Here is a 19,471-nt window from a genome sequence, read left to right as displayed (position 1 = left end):
CAACAACTCCTGGCTGTAATAAATGTCGAATTGAGAAGTGTAAGACGTCATAGTGTCCATACTTCCTCATCCCTTGTGCTATCCTTGGCTCTTTAACATTGGGAGTTGGGTCATCTATACCCCACAAGACGGTGTGCTAAACCTTATTTCTTCAACGAATTGTGATTGTCACTGGTGTCCATGGATTACATGAAATCCTCTTCACCTTTATCTAACTTTGTCATGGTAGGATTATTACGTCAATGTGGGGGTGGGGTCATGGGATGGCACAAGGGTTAAAAATACTCTTAAATCTGCTGTTACAAAGAGTTGGCTTTATATGTTCACGATTCTAGGCGTGGGTGAATAATCTGTACTGGATTCCAAATAGCTAGTAGCATTGTGTCCAACTGACACCTATTTAAGTAGTTTTTGACATGGAGTTAATGTAGTTGTTTTAAATGTCTAATATTTTGTAAAAGCTGACCCTGGTGGGACTTGAACCCACAACCTTTGAATGACCTACAAGATCCACCTAGAGGTCCAATGGGCTATCCATTGCGCCACAGGGCCCACAAAACTGTTAAATCAACAAATTTCCCTTATCAAGCCGAACACACAGACATGAACTGCAATATTGTAAATTTAATGAGTATATCTCAAACATTGTGTTCCCATTGAGATTAAAAGCCAACAACTCCTGGCTGTAATAAATGTCGAATTGAGAAGTGTAAGACGTCATAGTTTCCATACTTCCTCATCCCTTGTGCTATCCTTGGCTCTTTAACATTGGGAGTTGGGTCATCTATACCCCACAAGACGGTGTGCTAAACCTTTTTTCTTCAACGAATTGTGATTGTCACTGGTGTCCATGGATTACATGAAATCCTCTTCACCTTTATCTAACTTTGTCATGGTAGGGATATTACGTCAATGTGAGGGTGGGGTCATAGGATAGCGCAAGTGTTAAAAACACTGTCAAATCTGCTGTTACAAAGAGTTGGCTTTATATGTTCACGATTCCAGGCGTGGGTGAATAATCTGTCCTGGATTCCAAATAGCTAGTAGCATTGTGTCCAACTGATACCTATTTATGTAGTATTTTACATGGAGTTAATGTAGTTGTTTGAAATGTCTAATATTTTGTAAAAGCTGACCCTGGTGGGACTTGAACCCACAACCTTTGAATGACCTACAAGATCCACCTAGAAGTCCAATGCGCTATCCATTGCGCCACAGGGCCCACAAAACTGGTAGTCAACAAATCTCCCTTATCAAGCCGAACACACAGACATGAACTGCAATATTGTAGATTTAATGAGTATATCTCAAACATTGTGTTCCCATTGAGATCAAAAGCCAACAACTCCTTGCTGTAATAAATGTCGAATTGAGAAGTGTAAGACGTCATAGTGTCCATACTTCCTCATCCCTTGTGCTATCCTTGGCTCTTTAACATTGGGAGTTGGGTCATTTATACCCCACAAGACGGTGTGCTAAACCTTTTTTCTTCAACGAATTGTGATTGTCACTGGTGTCCATGGATTACATGAAATCCTCTTCACCTTTATCTAACTTTGTCATGGTAGGGATATTACGTCAATGTGAGGGTGGGGTCATAGGATAGCGCAAGGGTTAAAAATACTGTTAAAGCTGCTGTTACAAAGAGTTGGCTTTATATGTTCACGATTCTAGGTGTGGGTGAATAATCTGTACTGGATTCCAAATAGCTAGTAGCATTGTGTCCAACTGACACCTATTTAAGTAGTTTTTGACATGGAGTTAATTTAGTTGTTTGAAATCTCTAATATTTTGTAAAAGCTGACCCTCGTGGGGCTTGAACCCACAACCTTTGAATGACCTACAAGATCCACCTAGAAGTCCAATGCGCTATCCATCGCGCCACAGGGCCCACAAAACTGGTAAATCAACAAATCTCCCTTATCAAGCCGAACACACAGACATGAACTGCAATATTGTAGATTTAATGAGTATATCTCAAACATTGTGTTTCCATTGAGATCAAAAGCCAACAACTCCTGGCTGTAATAAATGTCGAATTGAGAAGTGTAAGACATCATAGTGTCCATACTTCCTCATCCCTTGTGCTATCTTTGGCTCTTTAACATTGGGAGTTGGGTCATCTATACCCCACAAGACGGTGTGCTAAACCTTATTTCTTCAACGAATTGTGATTGTCACTGGTGTCCATGGATTACATGAAATCCTCTTCACCTTTATCTAACTTTGTCATGGTAGGGATATTACGTCAATGTGGGGGTGGGGTCATAGGATGGCACAAGGGTTAAAAATACTCTTAAATCTGCTGTTACAAAGAGTTGGCTTTATATGTTCACGGTTCCAGGCGTGGGTGAATAATCTGTCCTGGATTCCAAATAGCTAGTAGCATTGTGTCCAACTGATACCTATTTATGTAGTATTTTACATGGAGTTAATGTAGTTGTTTGAAATGTCTAATATTTTGTAAAAGCTGACCCTGGTGGGACTTGAACCCACAACCTTTGAATGACCTACAAGATCCACCTAGAAGTCCAATGCGCTATCCATTGCGCCACAGGGCCCACAAAACTGGTAAATCAACAAATTTCCCTTATCATGCCGAACACACAGACATGAACTGCAATGTTGTAGATTTAATGAGTATATCTCAAACATTGTGTTCCCATTGAGATCAAAAGCCAACAACTCCTGGCTGTAATAAATGTCGAATTGAGAAGTGTAAGACGTCATAGTGTCCATACTTCCTCATCCCTTGTGCTATCCTTGGCTCTTTAACATTGGGAGTTGGGTCATCTATACCCCACAAGACGGTGTGCTAAACCTTATTTCTTCAACGAATTGTGATTGTCACTGGTGTCCATGGATTACATGAAATCCTCTTCACCTTTATCTAACTTTGTCATGGTAGGATTATTACGTCAATGTGGGGATGGGGTCATAGGATGGCACAAGGGTTAAAAATACTCTTAAATCTGCTGTTACAAAGAGTTGGCTTTATATGTTCACGATTCTAGGCGTGGGTGAATAATCTGTACTGGATTCCAAATAGCTAGTAGCATTGTGTCCAACTGACACCTATTTAAGTAGTTTTTGACATGGAGTTAATGTAGTTGTTTTAAATGTCTAATATTTTGTAAAAGCTGACCCTGGTGGGACTTGAACCCACAACCTTTGAATGACCTACAAGATCCACCTAGAAGTCCAATGCGCTATCCATTGCGCCACAGGGCCCACAAAACTGTTAAATCAACAAATTTCCCTTATCAAGCCGAACACACAGACATGAACTGCAATATTGTAAATTTAATGAGTATATCTCAAACATTGTGTTCCCATTGAGATCAAAAGTCAACAACTCCTTGCTGTAATAAATGTCGAATTGAGAAGTGTAAGACGTCATAGTTTCCATACTTCCTCATCCCTTGTGCTATCCTTGGCTCTTTAACATTGGGAGTTGGGTCATCTATACCCCACAAGACGGTGTGCTAAACCTTATTTCTTCAACGAATTGTGATTGTCACTGGTGTCCATGGATTACATGAAATCCTCTTCACCTTTATCTAACTTTGTCATGGTAGGGATATTACGTCAATGTGAGGGTGGGGTCATAGGATAGCGCAAGTGTTAAAAACACTGTCAAATCTGCTGTTACAAAGAGCTGGCTTTATATGTTCACGATTCCAGGCGTGGGTGAATAATCTGTCCTGGATTCTAAATAGCTAGTAGCATTGTGTCCAACTGATACCTCTTCTTCTTCCACTTTCGGCTTCTCCCATCAGGGGTCGCCACAGCGAACAAGTCGCATGGTAAATTTGGCAATGTTTTACGCCGGATGCCCTTCCTGACGCAACCTTCTCAAACCGGGCTTGGGACCGGCACAGAGGTAGAGAAGGGAATAGGGAGCAGCCTGGAGTCGAACCCGGGTTTCACAGACGGAAGGCGCTGCAAACCAGCACGAGCTAAACCGGCTCGCTGTCACTGGTGTCCATGGATTACATGAAATCCTCTTCACCTTTATCTAACTTTGTCATGGTAGGATTATTACGTCAATGTGGGGGTGGGGTCATAGGATGGCACAAGGGTTAAAAATACTCTTAAATCTGCTGTTACAAAGAGTTGGCTTTATATGTTCACGATTCTAGGCGTGGGTGAATAATCTGTACTGGATTCCAAATAGCTAGTAGCATTGTGTCCAACTGATACCTATTTATGTAGTATTTGACATGGAGTTAATGTAGTTGTTTGAAATGTCTAATATTTTGTAAAAGCTGACCCTGGTGGGACTTGAACCCACAACCTTTGAATGACCTACAAGACCCACCTAGAAGTCCAATGCGCTATCCATTGCGCCACAGGGCCCACAAAACTGGTAAATCAACAAATTTCCCTTATCATGCCGAACACACAGACATGAACTGCAATGTTGTAGATTTAATGAGTATATCTCAAACATTGTGTTCCCATTGAGATCAAAAGCCAACAACTCCTGGCTGTAATAAATGTCGAATTGAGAAGTGTAAGACGTCATAGTGTCCATACTTCCTCATCCCTTGTGCTATCCTTGGCTCTTTAACATTGGGAGTTGGGTCATCTATACCCCACAAGACGGTGTGCTAAACCTTTTTTCTTCAACGAATTGTGATTGTCACTGGTGTCCATGGATTACATGAAATCCTCTTCACCTTTATCTAACTTTGTCATGGTAGGATTATTACGTCAATGTGGGGGTGGGGTCATAGGATGGCACAAGGGTTAAAAATACTCTTAAATCTGCTGTTACAAAGAGTTGGCTTTATATGTTCACGATTCTAGGCGTGGGTGAATAATCTGTACTGGATTCCAAATAGCTAGTGGCATTGTGTCCAACTGACACCTATTTAAGTAGCTTTTGACATGGAGTTAATGTAGTTGTTTTAAATGTCTAATATTTTGTAAAAGCTGACCCTGGTGGGACTTGAACCCACAACCTTTGAATGACCTACAAGATCCACCTAGAAGTCCAATGCGCTATCCGTTGCGCCACAGGGCCCACAAAACTGATAAATCAACAAATTTCCCTTATCAAGCCGAACACACAGACATGAACTGCAATATTGTAAATTTAATGAGTATATCTCAAACATTGTGTTCCCATTGAGATCAAAAGTCAACAACTCCTTGCTGTAATAAATGTCGAATTGAGAAGTGTAAGACGTCATAGTTTCCATACTTCCTCATCCCTTGTGCTATCCTTGGCTCTTTAACATTGGGAGTTGGGTCATCTATACCCCACAAGACGGTGTGCTAAACCTTTTTTCTTCAACGAATTGTGATTGTCACTGGTGTCCATGGATTACATGAAATCCTCTTCACCTTTATCTAACTTTGTCATGGTAGGGATATTACGTCAATGTGAGGGTGGGGTCATAGGATAGCGCAAGTGTTAAAAACACTGTCAAATCTGCTGTTACAAAGAGTTGGCTTTATATGTTCACGATTCCAGGCGTGGGTGAATAATCTGTCCTGGATTCCAAATAGCTAGTAGCATTGTGTCCAACTGATACCTATTTATGTAGTATTTTACATGGAGTTAATGTAGTTGTTTGAAATGTCTAATATTTTGTAAAAGCTGACCCTGGTGGGACTTGAACCCACAACCTTTGAATGACCTACAAGATCCACCTAGAAGTCCAATGCGCTATCCATTGCGCCACAGGGCCCACAAAACTGGTAGTCAACAAATCTCCCTTATCAAGCCGAACACACAGACATGAACTGCAATATTGTAGATTTAATGAGTATATCTCAAACATTGTGTTCCCATTGAGAACAAAAGCCAACAACTCCTTGCTGTAATAAATGTCGAATTGAGAAGTGTAAGACGTCATAGTGTCCATACTTCCTCATCCCTTGTGCTATCCTTGGCTCTTTAACATTGGGAGTTGGGTCATCTATACCCCACAAGACGGTGTGCTAAACCTTTTTTCTTCAACGAATTGTGATTGTCACTGGTGTCCATGGATTACATGAAATCCTCTTCACCTTTATCCAACTTTGTCATGGTAGGGATATTACATCAATGTAAGGGTGGGGTCATAGGATAGCACAAGGGTTAAAAATACTGTTAAAGCTGCTGTTACAAAGAGTTGGCTTTATATGTTCACGATTCCAGGCGTGGGTGAATAATCTGTCCTGGACTTCATATAGCTAGTAGCATTGTGTCCAACTGACACCTATTTAAGTAGATTTTGACATGGAGTTAATTTAGTTGTTTGAAATCTCTAATATTTTTTAAAAGCTGACCCTTGTGGGGCTTGAACCCACAACATTTGAATGACCTACAAGATCCACCTAGAAGTCCAATGCGCTATCCATTGCGCCACAGGGCCCACAAAACTGGTAAATCAACAAATCTCCCTTATCAAGCCGAACACACAGACATGAACTGCAATATTGTAGATTTAATGAGTATATTTCAAACATTGTGTTCCCATTGAGATCAAAAGCCAACATCTCCTCGCTGTAATAAATGTCGAATTGAGAAGTGTAAGACGTCATAGTGTCCATACTTCCTCATCCCTTGTGCTATCCTTGGCTCTTTAACATTGGGAGTTGGGTCATCTATACCCCACAAGACGGTGTGCTAAACCTTTTTACTTCAACGAATTGTGATTGTCACTGGTGTCCATGGATTACATGAAATCCTCTTCACCTTTATCCAACTTTGTCATGGTAGGGATATTACGTCAATGTAAGGGTGGGGTCATAGGAAAGCACAAGGGTTAAAAATACTGTCAAAGCTGCTGTTACAAAGAGTTGGCTTTATATGTTCACGGTTCCAGGCGTGGGTGAATAATCTGTCCTGGATTCCAAATAGCTAGTAGCATTGTGTCCAACTGATACCTATTTATGTAGTATTTGACATGGAGTTAATGTAGTTGTTTGAAATGTCTAATATTTTGTAAAAGCTGACCCTGGTGGGACTTGAACCCACAATCTTTGAATGACCTACAAGATCCACCTAGAAGTCCAATGCGCTATCCATTGCGCCACAGGGCCCACAAAACTGGTAAATCAACAAATTTCCCTTATCATGCCGAACACACAGACATGAACTGCAATGTTGTAGATTTAATGAGTATATCTCAAACATTGTGTTCCCATTGAGATCAAAAGCCAACAACTCCTGGCTGTAATAAATGTCGAATTGAGAAGTGTAAGACGTCATAGTGTCCATACTTCCTCATCCCTTGTGCTATCCTTGGCTCTTTAACATTGGGAGTTGGGTCATCTATACCCCACAAGACGGTGTGCTAAACCTTATTTCTTCAACGAATTGTGATTGTCACTGGTGTCCATGGATTACATGAAATCCTCTTCACCTTTATCTAACTTTGTCATGGTAGGATTATTACGTCAATGTGGGGGTGGGGTCATAGGATGGCACAAGGGTTAAAAATACTCTTAAATCTGCTGTTACAAAGAGTTGGCTTTATATGTTCACGGTTCCAGGCGTGGGTGAATAATCTGTCCTGGATTCCAAATAGCTAGTAGCATTGTGTCCAACTGACACCTATTTAAGTAGTTTTTGACATGGAGTTAATGTAGTTGTTTTAAATGTCTAATATTTTGTAAAAGCTGACCCTGGTGGGACTTGAACCCACAACCTTTGAATGACCTACAAGATCCTCCTAGAAGTCCAATGCGCTATCCATTGCGCCACAGGGCCCACAAAACTGGTTAATCAACAAATCTCCCTTATCAAGCCAAACACACAGACATGAACTGCAATATTGTAGATTTAATGAGTATATTTCAAACATTGTGTTCCCATTGAGATCAAAAGCCAACATCTCTTCGCTGTAATAAATGTCGAATTGAGAAGTGTAAGACGTCATAGTGTCCATACTTCCTCATCCCTTGTGCTATCCTTGGCTCTTTAACATTGGGAGTTGGGTCATCTATACCCCACAAGACGGTGTGCTAAACCTTTTTACTTCAACGAATTGTGATTGTCACTGGTGTCCATGGATTACATGAAATCCTCTTCACCTTTATCCAACTTTGTCATGGTAGGGATATTACGTCAATGTAAGGGTGGGGTCATAGGAAAGCACAAGGGTTAAAAATACTGTCAAAGCTGCTGTTACAAAGAGTTGGCTTTATATGTTCACGGTTACAGGCGTGGGTGAATAATCTGTCCTGGATTCCAAATAGCTAGTAGCATTGTGTCCAACTGATACCTATTTATGTAGTATTTTACATGGAGTTAATGTAGTTGTTTGAAATGTCTAATATTTTGTAAAAGCTGACCCTCGTGGGACTTGAACCCACAACCTTTGAATGACCTACAAGATCCACCTAGAAGTCCAATGCGCTATCCATCGCGCCACAGGGCCCACAAAACTGGTAGTCAACAAATCTCCCTTATCAAGCCGAACACACAGACATGAACTGCAATATTGTAGATTTAATGAGTATATCTCAAACATTGTGTTTCCATTGAGATCAAAAGCCAACAACTCCTGGCTGTAATAAATGTCGAATTGAGAAGTGTAAGACATCATAGTGTCCATACTTCCTCATCCCTTGTGCTATCCTTGGCTCTTTAACATTGGGAGTTGGGTCATCTATACCCCACAAGACGGTGTGCTAAACCTTTTTTCTTCAACGAATTGTGATTGTCACTGGTGTCCATGGATTACATGAAATCCTCTTCACCTTTATCCAACTTTGTCATGGTAGGGATATTACATCAATGTAAGGGTGGGGTCAAAGGAAAGCACAAGGGTTAGAAATACTGTCAAAGCTGCTGTTACAAAGAGTTGGCTTTATATGTTCACGGTTCCAGGCGTGGGTGAATAATCTGTCCTGGATTCCAAATAGCTAGTAGCATTGTGTCCAACTGATACCTATTTATGTAGTATTTTACATGGAGTTAATGTAGTTGTTTGAAATGTCTAATATTTTGTAAAAGCTGACCCTGGTGGGACTTGAACCCACAACCTTTGAATGACCTACAAGATCCACCTAGAAGTCCAATGCGCTATCCATTGCGCCACAGGGCCCACAAAACTGGTTAATCAACAAATCTCCCTTATTAAGCCAAACACACAGACATGAACTGCAATATTGTAGATTTAATGAGTATATTTCAAACATTGTGTTCCCATTGAGATCAAAAGCCAACATCTCCTCGCTGTAATAAATGTCGAATTGAGAAGTGTAAGACGTCATAGTGTCCATACTTCCTCATCCCTTGTGCTATCCTTGGCTCTTTAACATTGGGAGTTGGGTCATCTATACCCCACAAGACGGTGTGCTAAACCTTTTTTCTTCAACGAATTGTGATTGTCACTGGTGTCCATGGATTACATGAAATCCTCTTCACCTTTATCTAACTTTGTCATGGTAGGATTATTACGTCAATGTGGGGGTGGGGTCATAGGATGGCACAAGGGTTAAAAATACTCTTAAATCTGCTGTTACAAAGAGTTGGCTTTATATGTTCACGATTCTAGGGGTGGGTGAATAATCTGTACTGGATTCCAAATAGCTAGTAGCATTGTGTCCAACTGATACCTATTTATGTAGTATTTGACATGGAGTTAATGTAGTTGTTTGAAATGTCTAATATTTTGTAAAAGCTGACCCTTGTGGGACTTGAACCCACAACCTTTGAATGCCTTACAAGATCCACCTAGAAGTCCAATGCGCTATCCATTGCGCCACAGGGCCCACAACACTGGTAAATCAACAAATTTCCCTTATCATGCCGAACACACAGACATGAACTGCAATGTTGTAGATTTAATGAGTATATCTCAAACATTGTGTTCCCATTGAGATCAAAAGCCAACAACTCCTGGCTGTAATAAATGTCGAATTGAGAAGTGTAAGACGTCATAGTGTCCATACTTCCTCATCCCTTGTGCTATCCTTGGATCTTTAACATTGGGAGTTGGGACATCTATACCCCACAAGACGGTGTGCTAAACCTTTTTTCTTCAACGAATTGTGATTGTCACTGGTGTCCATGGATTACATGAAATCCTCTTCACCTTTATCTAACTTTGTCATGGTAGGATTATTACGTCAATGTGGGGGTGGGGTCATAGGATGGCACAAGGGTTAAAAATACTCTTAAATCTGCTGTTACAAAGAGTTGGCTTTATATGTTCACGATTCTAGGCGTGGGTGAATAATCTGTACTGGATTCCAAATAGCTAGTGGCATTGTGTCCAACTGACACCTATTTAAGTAGCTTTTGACATGGAGTTAATGTAGTTGTTTTAAATGTCTAATATTTTGTAAAAGCTGACCCTGGTGGGACTTGAACCCACAACCTTTGAATGACCTACAAGATCCACCTAGAAGTCCAATGCGCTATCCGTTGCGCCACAGGGCCCACAAAACTGTTAAATCAACAAATTTCCCTTATCAAGCCGAACACACAGACATGAACTGCAATATTGTAAATTTAATGAGTATATCTCAAACATTGTGTTCCCATTGAGATCAAAAGTCAACAACTCCTTGCTGTAATAAATGTCGAATTGAGAAGTGTAAGACGTCATAGTTTCCATACTTCCTCATCCCTTGTGCTATCCTTGGCTCTTTAACATTGGGAGTTGGGTCATCTATACCCCACAAGACGGTGTGCTAAACCTTTTTTCTTCAACGAATTGTGATTGTCACTGGTGTCCATGGATTACATGAAATCCTCTTCACCTTTATCTAACTTTGTCATGGTAGGGATATTACGTCAATGTGAGGGTGGGGTCATAGGATAGCGCAAGTGTTAAAAACACTGTCAAATCTGCTGTTACAAAGAGTTGGCTTTATAAGTTCACGATTCCAGGCGTGGGTGAATAATCTGTCCTGGATTCCAAATAGCTAGTAGCATTGTGTCCAACTGATACCTATTTATGTAGTATTTTACATGGAGTTAATGTAGTTGTTTGAAATGTCTAATATTTTGTAAAAGGTGACCCTGGTGGGACTTGAACCCACAACCTTTGAATGACCTACAAGATCCACCTAGAAGTCCAATGCGCTATCCATTGCGCCACAGGGCCCACAAAACTGGTAGTCAACAAATCTCCCTTATCAAGCCGAACACACAGACATGAACTGCAATATTGTAGATTTAATGAGTATATCTCAAACATTGTGTTCCCATTGAGAACAAAAGCCAACAACTCCTTGCTGTAATAAATGTCGAATTGAGAAGTGTAAGACGTCATAGTGTCCATACTTCCTCATCCCTTGTGCTATCCTTGGCTCTTTAACATTGGGAGTTGGGTCATCTATACCCCACAAGACGGTGTGCTAAACCTTTTTTCTTCAACGAATTGTGATTGTCACTGGTGTCCATGGATTACATGAAATCCTCTTCACCTTTATCCAACTTTGTCATGGTAGGGATATTACATCAATGTAAGGGTGGGGTCATAGGATAGCACAAGGGTTAAAAATACTGTTAAAGCTGCTGTTACAAAGAGTTGGCTTTATATGTTCACGATTCCAGGCGTGGGTGAATAATCTGTCCTGGACTTCATATAGCTAGTAGCATTGTGTCCAACTGACACCTATTTAAGTAGATTTTGACATGGAGTTAATTTAGTTGTTTGAAATCTCTAATATTTTTTAAAAGCTGACCCTTGTGGGGCTTGAACCCACAACATTTGAATGACCTACAAGATCCACCTAGAAGTCCAATGCGCTATCCATTGCGCCACAGGGCCCACAAAACTGTTAAATCAACAAATCTCCCTTATCAAGCCGAACACACAGACATGAACTGCAATATTGTAGATTTAATGAGTATATCTCAAACATTGTGTTCCCATTGAGATCAAAAGCCAACAACTCCTGGCTGTAATAAATGTCGAATTGAGAAGTGTAAGACATCATAGTTTCCATACTTCCTCATCCCTTGTGCTATCCTTGGCTCTTTAACATTGGGAGTTGGGTCAATTATACCCCACAAGACGGTGTGCTAAACCTTTTTTCTTCAACGAATTGTGATTGTCACTGGTGTCCATGGATTACATGAAATCCTCTTCACCTTTATCTAACTTTGTCATGGTAGGGATATTACGTCAATGTAAGGGTGGGGTCATAGGAAAGCACAAGGGTTAGAAATACTGTCAAAGCTGCTGTTACAAAGAGTTGGCTTTATATGTTCACGGTTCCAGGCGTGGGTGAATAATCTGTCCTGGATTCCAAATAGCTAGTAGCATTGTGTCCAACTGATACCTATTTATGTAGTATTTTACATGGAGTCAATGTAGTTGTTTGAAATGTCTAATATTTTGTAAAAGCTGACCCTGGTGGGACTTGAACCCACAACCTTTGAATGACCTACAAGATCCACCTAGAAGTCCAATGCGCTATCCATTGCGCCACAGGGCCCACAAAACTGGTTAATCAACAAATCTCCCTTATCAAGCAAAACACACAGACATGAACTGCAATATTGTAGATTTAATGAGTATATTTCAAACATTGTGTTCCCATTGAGATCAAAAGCCAACATCTCCTCGCTGTAATAAATGTCGAATTGAGAAGTGTAAGACGTCATAGTGTCCATACTTCCTCATCCCTTGTGCTATCCTTGGCTCTTTAACATTGGGAGTTGGGTCATCTATACCCCACAAGACGGTGTGCTAAACCTTTTTACTTCAACGAATTGTGATTGTCACTGGTGTCCATGGATTACATGAAATCCTCTTCACCTTTATCCAACTTTGTCATGGTAGGGATATTACGTCAATGTAAGGGTGGGGTCATAGGAAAGCACAAGGGTTAAAAATACTGTCAAAGCTGCTGTTACAAAGAGTTGGCTTTATATGTTCACGGTTCAAGGCGTGGGTGAATAATCTGTCCTGGATTCCAAATAGCTAGTAGCATTGTGTCCAACTGACACCTATTTAAGTAGTTTTTGACATGGAGTTAATTTAGTTGTTTGAAATGTCTAATATTTTGTAAAAGCTGACCCTGGTGGGACTTGAACCCACAACCTTTGAATGCCCTACAAGATCCACCTAGCAGTCCAATGCGCTATCCATCGCGCCACAGAGCCCACAAAACTGGTAAATCAACAAATCTCCCTTATCAAGCCGAACACACAGACATGAACTGCAATATTGTAGATTTAATGAGTATATCTCAAACATTGTGTTCCCATTGAGATCAAAAGCCAACAACTCCTGGCTGTAATAAATGTCGAATTGAGAAGTGTAAGACATCATAGTGTCCATACTTCCTCATCCCTTGTGCTATCCTTGGCTCTTTAACATTGGGTGTTGGGTCATCTATACCCCACAAGACGGTGTGCTAAACCTTTTTTCTTCAACGAATTGTGATTGTCACTGGTGTCCATGGATTACATGAAATCCTCTTCACCTTTATCTAACTTTGTCATGGTAGGGATATTACGTCAATGTAAGGGTGGGGTCATAGGAAAGCACAAGGGTTAGAAATACTGTCAAAGCTGCTGTTACAAAGAGTTGGCTTTATATGTTCACGGTTCCAGGCGTGGGTGAATAATCTGTCCTGGATTCCAAATAGCTAGTAGCATTGTGTCCAACTGATACCTATTTATGTAGTATTTTACATGGAGTTAATGTAGTTGTTTGAAATGTCTAATATTTTGTAAAAGCTGACCCTGGTGGGACTTGAACCCACAACCTTTGAATGACCTACAAGTCCAATGCGCTATCCATTGCGCCACAGGGCCCACAAAACTGGTTAATCAACAAATCTCCCTTATCAAGCCAAACACACAGACATGAACTGCAATATTGTAGATTTAATGAGTATATTTCAAACATTGTGTTCCCATTGAGATCAAAAGCCAACATCTCCTCGCTGTAATAAATGTCGAATTGAGAAGTGTAAGACGTCATAGTGTCCATACTTCCTCATCCCTTGTGCTATCCTTGGCTCTTTAACATTGGGAGTTGGGTCATCTATACCCCACAAGACGGTGTGCTAAACCTTTTTACTTCAACGAATTGTGATTGTCACTGGTGTCCATGGATTACATGAAATCCTCTTCACCTTTATCCAACTTTGTCATGGTAGGGATATTACGTCAATGTAAGGGTGGGGTCATAGGAAAGCACAAGGGTTAAAAATACTGTCAAAGCTGCTGTTACAAAGAGTTGGCTTTATATGTTCACGGTTCCAGGCGTGGGTGAATAATCTGTCCTGGATTCCAAATAGCTAGTAGCATTGTGTCCAACTGACACCTATTTAAGTAGTTTTTGACATGGAGTTAATGTAGTTGTTTGAAATGTCTAATATTTTGTAAAAGGTGACCCTGGTGGGACTTGAACCCACAACCTTTGAATGACCTACAAGATCCACCTAGAAGTCCAATGCGCTATCCATTGCGCCACAGGGCCCACAAAACTGGTAGTCAACAAATCTCCCTTATCAAGCCGAACACACAGACATGAACTGCAATATTGTAGATTTAATGAGTATATCTCAAACATTGTGTTCCCATTGAGAACAAAAGCCAACAACTCCTTGCTGTAATAAATGTCGAATTGAGAAGTGTAAGACGTCATAGTGTCCATACTTCCTCATCCCTTGTGCTATCCTTGGCTCTTTAACATTGGGAGTTGGGTCATCTATACCCCACAAGACGGTGTGCTAAACCTTTTTTCTTCAACGAATTGTGATTGTCACTGGTGTCCATGGATTACATGAAATCCTCTTCACCTTTATCCAACTTTGTCATGGTAGGGATATTACATCAATGTAAGGGTGGGGTCATAGGATAGCACAAGGGTTAAAAATACTGTTAAAGCTGCTGTTACAAAGAGTTGGCTTTATATGTTCACGATTCCAGGCGTGGGTGAATAATCTGTCCTGGACTTCATATAGCTAGTAGCATTGTGTCCAACTGACACCTATTTAAGTAGATTTTGACATGGAGTTAATTTAGTTGTTTGAAATCTCTAATATTTTTTAAAAGCTGACCCTTGTGGGGCTTGAACCCACAACATTTGAATGACCTACAAGATCCACCTAGAAGTCCAATGCGCTATCCATTGCGCCACAGGGCCCACAAAACTGGTAAATCAACAAATCTCCCTTATCAAGCCGAACACACAGACATGAACTGCAATATTGTAGATTTAATGAGTATATCTCAAACATTGTGTTCCCATTGAGATCAAAAGCCAACAACTCCTGGCTGTAATAAATGTCGAATTGAGAAGTGTAAGACATCATAGTTTCCATACTTCCTCATCCCTTGTGCTATCCTTGGCTCTTTAACATTGGGAGTTGGGTCAATTATACCCCACAAGACGGTGTGCTAAACCTTTTTTCTTCAACGAATTGTGATTGTCACTGGTGTCCATGGATTACATGAAATCCTCTTCACCTTTATCTAACTTTGTCATGGTAGGGATATTACGTCAATGTAAGGGTGGGGTCATAGGAAAGCACAAGGGTTAGAAATACTGTCAAAGCTGCTGTTACAAAGAGTTGGCTTTATATGTTCACGGTTCCAGGCGTGGGTGAATAATCTGTCCTGGATTCCAAATAGCTAGTAGCATTGTGTCCAACTGATACCTATTTATGTAGTATTTTACATGGAGTCAATGTAGTTGTTTGAAATGTCTAATATTTTGTAAAAGCTGACCCTGGTGGGACTTGAACCCACAACCTTTGAATGACCTACAAGATCCACCTAGAAGTCCAATGCGCTATCCATTGCGCCACAGGGCCCACAAAACTGGTTAATCAACAAATCTCCCTTATCAAGCAAAACACACAGACATGAACTGCAATATTGTAGATTTAATGAGTATATTTCAAACATTGTGTTCCCATTGAGATCAAAAGCCAACATCTCCTCGCTGTAATAAATGTCGAATTGAGAAGTGTAAGACGTCATAGTGTCCATACTTCCTCATCCCTTGTGCTATCCTTGGCTCTTTAACATTGGGAGTTGGGTCATCTATACCCCACAAGACGGTGTGCTAAACCTTTTTACTTCAACGAATTGTGATTGTCACTGGTGTCCATGGATTACATGAAATCCTCTTCACCTTTATCCAACTTTGTCATGGTAGGGATATTACGTCAATGTAAGGGTGGGGTCATAGGAAAGCACAAGGGTTAAAAATACTGTCAAAGCTGCTGTTACAAAGAGTTGGCTTTATATGTTCACGGTTCAAGGCGTGGGTGAATAATCTGTCCTGGATTCCAAATAGCTAGTAGCATTGTGTCCAACTGACACCTATTTAAGTAGTTTTTGACATGGAGTTAATTTAGTTGTTTGAAATCTCTAATATTTTGTAAAAGCTGACCCTCGTGGGGCTTGAACCCACAACCTTTGAATGACCTACAAGATCCACCTAGAAGTCCAATGCGCTATCCATCGCGCCACAGGCCCACAAAACTGGTAAATCAACAAATCTCCCTTATCAAGCCGAACACACAGACATGAACTGCAATATTGTAGATTTAATGAGTATATCTCAAACATTGTGTTCCCATTGAGATCAAAAGCCAACAACTCCTGGCTGTAATAAATGTCGAATTGAGAAGTGTAAGACATCATAGTGTCCATACTTCCTCATCCCTTGTGCTATCCTTGGCTCTTTAACATTGGGTGTTGGGTCATCTATACCCCACAAGACGGTGTGCTAAACCTTTTTTCTTCAACGAATTGTGATTGTCACTGGTGTCCATGGATTACATGAAATCCTCTTCACCTTTATCCAACTTTGTCATGGTAGGGATATTACGTCAATGTAAGGGTGGGGTCATAGGAAAGCACAAGGGTTAGAAATACTGTCAAAGCTGCTGTTACAAAGAGTTGGCTTTATATGTTCACGGTTCCAGGCGTGGGTGAATAATCTGTCCTGGATTCCAAATAGCTAGTAGCATTGTGTCCAACTGATACCTATTTATGTAGTATTTTACATGGAGTTAATGTAGTTGTTTGAAATGTCTAATATTTTGTAAAAGGTGACCCTGGTGGGACTTGAACCCACAACCTTTGAATGACCTACAAGATCCACCTAGAAGTCCAATGCGCTATCCATTGCGCCACAGGGCCCACAAAACTGGTTAATCAACAAATCTCCCTTATCAAGCCAAACACACAGACATGAACTGCAATATTGTAGATTTAATGAGTATATTTCAAACATTGTGTTCCCATTGAGATCAAAAGCCAACAACTCCTGGCTGTAATAAATGTCGAATTGAGAAGTGTAAGACATCATAGTTTCCATACTTCCTCATCCCTTGTGCTATCCTTGGCTCTTTAACATTGGGAGTTGGGTCATCTATACCCCACAAGACGGTGTGCTAAACCTTTTTTCTTCAACGAATTGTGATTGTCACTGGTGTCCATGGATTACATGAAATCCTCTTCACCTTTATCCAACTTTGTCATGGTAGGGATATTACGTCAATGTAAGGGTGGGGTCATAGGAAAGCACAAGGGTTAGAAATACTGTCAAAGCTGCTGTTACAAAGAGTTGGCTTTATATGTTCACGGTTCCAGGCGTGGGTGAATAATCTGTCCTGGATTCCAAATAGCTAGTAGCATTGTGTCCAACTGATACCTATTTATGTAGTATTTTACATGGAGTTAATGTAGTTGTTTGAAATGTCTAATATTTTGTAAAAGCTGACCCTGGTGGGACTTGAACCCACAACCTTTGAATGACCTACAAGATCCACCTAGAAGTCCAATGCGCTATCCATTGCGCCACAGGGCCCACAAAACTGGTTAATCAACAAATCTCCCTTATTAAGCCAAACACACAGACATGAACTGCAATATTGTAGATTTAATGAGTATATTTCAAACATTGTGTTCCCATTGAGATCAAAAGCCAACATCTCCTCGCTGTAATAAATGTCGAATTGAGAAGTGTAAGACGTCATAGTGTCCATACTTCCTCATCCCTTGTGCTATCCTTGGCTCTTAACATTGGGAGTTGGGTCATCTATACCCCACAAGACGGTGTGCTAAACCTTTTTTCTTCAACGAATTGTGATTGTCACTGGTGTCCATGGATTACATGAAATCCTCTTCACCTTTATCTAACTTTGTCATGGTAGGATTATTACGTCAATGTGGGGTGGGGTCATAGGATGGCACAAGGGTTAAAAATACTCTTAAATCTGCTGTTACAAAGAGTTGGCTTTATATGTTCACGATTTTAGGGGTGGGTGAATAATCTGTACTGGATTCCAAATAGCTAGTAGCATTGTGTCCAACTGATACCTATTTATGTAGTATTTGACATGGAGTTAATGTAGTTGTTTGAAATGTCTAATATTTTGTAAAAGCTGACCCTGGTGGGACTTGAACCCACAACCTTTGAATGCCCTACAAGATCCACCTAGAAGTCCAATGCGCTATCCATTGCGCCACAGGGCCCACAAAACTGGTAAATCAACAAATTTCCCTTATCATGCCGAACACACAGACATGAACTGCAATGTTGTAGATTTAATGAGTATATCTCAAACATTGTGTTCCCATTGAGATCAAAAGCCAACAACTCCTGGCTGTAATAAATGTCGAATTGAGAAGTGTAAGATCATAGTGTCCATACTTCCTCATCCCTTGTGCTATCCTTGGACTCTTTAAACATTGGGAGTTTGGGACATCCTATACCCCACAAGACGGTGTGCTAAACCTTTTTCTTCAACGAATTGTGATTGTCACTGGTGTCCATGGATTACATGAAATCCTCTTCACCTTTATCTAACTTTGTCATGGTAGGGATATTACGTCAATGTAAGGGTGGGGTCATAGGAAGCACAAGGGTTAAAAATACTTAAACTGCTGTTACAAAGAGTTGGCTTTATATGTTCACGTTCAGGCGTGGGTGAATAATCTGTCCTGGATTCCAAATAGCTAGTAGCATTGTGTCCAACTGATACCTATTTATGTAGTATTTTACATGGAGTTAATGTAGTTGTTTGAAATGTCTAATATTTTTAAAAGCTGACCCTGGTGGGACTTGAACCCACAACCTTTGAATGACCTACAAGATCCACAGTGCGCTATCCATTGCGCCACAGGGCCCACAAAACTGTTAAATCAACAAATTCCCTTATCAAGCCGAACACACAGACATGAACTGCAATATTGTAGATTTAATGAGTATATCTCAAACATTGTGTTCCCATTGAGATCAAAAGCCAACAACTCCTGCTGTAATAAATGTCGAATTGAGAAGTGTAAGACGTCATAGTGTCCATACTTCCTCATCCCTTGTGCTATCCTTGGCTCTTTAACATTGGGAGTTGGGTCATCTATACCCCACAAGACGGTGTGCTAAACCATTTTTCTTCAACGAATTGTGATTGTCACTGTGTCCATGGATTACATGAAATCCTCTTCACCTTTATCAACTTTGTCATGGTAGGGATATTACGTCAATGTAAGGGTGGGGTCATAGGAAAGCACAAGGGTTAAAATACCTGTCAAAAG

General features: G+C 40.5%; 1 protein-coding gene and 14 non-coding genes across 18 annotated transcripts in view; 1 reads left to right on the top strand and 14 right to left on the bottom strand.

Moving 5' to 3' along the window:
• Positions 1 to 19,471, top strand: part of pfkp (phosphofructokinase, platelet) — a 105,471-nt gene that overhangs the window by 25,592 nt on the left and 60,408 nt on the right. The window lies entirely within an intron of this gene.
• Positions 1,133 to 1,222, bottom strand: trnar-ucu. The gene is given in 2 exon segments: positions 1,133 to 1,168; positions 1,186 to 1,222. It is a non-coding gene; the product is annotated as a tRNA-Arg (tRNA).
• trnar-ucu lies at positions 2,472 to 2,561 on the bottom strand. The gene is given in 2 exon segments: positions 2,472 to 2,507; positions 2,525 to 2,561. It is a non-coding gene; the product is annotated as a tRNA-Arg (tRNA).
• trnar-ucu lies at positions 3,142 to 3,231 on the bottom strand. Its single transcript is given in 2 exon segments — positions 3,142 to 3,177; positions 3,195 to 3,231. It is a non-coding gene; the product is annotated as a tRNA-Arg (tRNA).
• On the bottom strand, positions 5,610 to 5,699 carry trnar-ucu. Its single transcript is given in 2 exon segments — positions 5,610 to 5,645; positions 5,663 to 5,699. It is a non-coding gene; the product is annotated as a tRNA-Arg (tRNA).
• On the bottom strand, positions 7,619 to 7,708 carry trnar-ucu. Its single transcript is given in 2 exon segments — positions 7,619 to 7,654; positions 7,672 to 7,708. It is a non-coding gene; the product is annotated as a tRNA-Arg (tRNA).
• Positions 8,958 to 9,047, bottom strand: trnar-ucu. The gene is given in 2 exon segments: positions 8,958 to 8,993; positions 9,011 to 9,047. It is a non-coding gene; the product is annotated as a tRNA-Arg (tRNA).
• trnar-ucu lies at positions 10,968 to 11,057 on the bottom strand. Its single transcript is given in 2 exon segments — positions 10,968 to 11,003; positions 11,021 to 11,057. It is a non-coding gene; the product is annotated as a tRNA-Arg (tRNA).
• On the bottom strand, positions 12,307 to 12,396 carry trnar-ucu. The gene is given in 2 exon segments: positions 12,307 to 12,342; positions 12,360 to 12,396. It is a non-coding gene; the product is annotated as a tRNA-Arg (tRNA).
• Positions 12,977 to 13,066, bottom strand: trnas-gcu. The gene is given in 2 exon segments: positions 12,977 to 13,012; positions 13,030 to 13,066. It is a non-coding gene; the product is annotated as a tRNA-Ser (tRNA).
• Positions 13,647 to 13,723, bottom strand: trnat-ugu. The gene has a single exon. It is a non-coding gene; the product is annotated as a tRNA-Thr (tRNA).
• trnar-ucu lies at positions 14,304 to 14,393 on the bottom strand. Its single transcript is given in 2 exon segments — positions 14,304 to 14,339; positions 14,357 to 14,393. It is a non-coding gene; the product is annotated as a tRNA-Arg (tRNA).
• On the bottom strand, positions 15,643 to 15,732 carry trnar-ucu. Its single transcript is given in 2 exon segments — positions 15,643 to 15,678; positions 15,696 to 15,732. It is a non-coding gene; the product is annotated as a tRNA-Arg (tRNA).
• On the bottom strand, positions 16,982 to 17,071 carry trnar-ucu. The gene is given in 2 exon segments: positions 16,982 to 17,017; positions 17,035 to 17,071. It is a non-coding gene; the product is annotated as a tRNA-Arg (tRNA).
• trnar-ucu lies at positions 17,652 to 17,741 on the bottom strand. The gene is given in 2 exon segments: positions 17,652 to 17,687; positions 17,705 to 17,741. It is a non-coding gene; the product is annotated as a tRNA-Arg (tRNA).

The sequence above is a fragment of the Oryzias latipes genome, chromosome 17, assembly GCF_002234675.1.
Source record: "Oryzias latipes chromosome 17, ASM223467v1".
Classification (NCBI taxonomy): domain Eukaryota; kingdom Metazoa; phylum Chordata; class Actinopteri; order Beloniformes; family Adrianichthyidae; genus Oryzias; species Oryzias latipes.
Note: the sequence above shows the minus strand (reverse complement) of the source record. Positions and strands in the feature narration are given on the sequence as shown.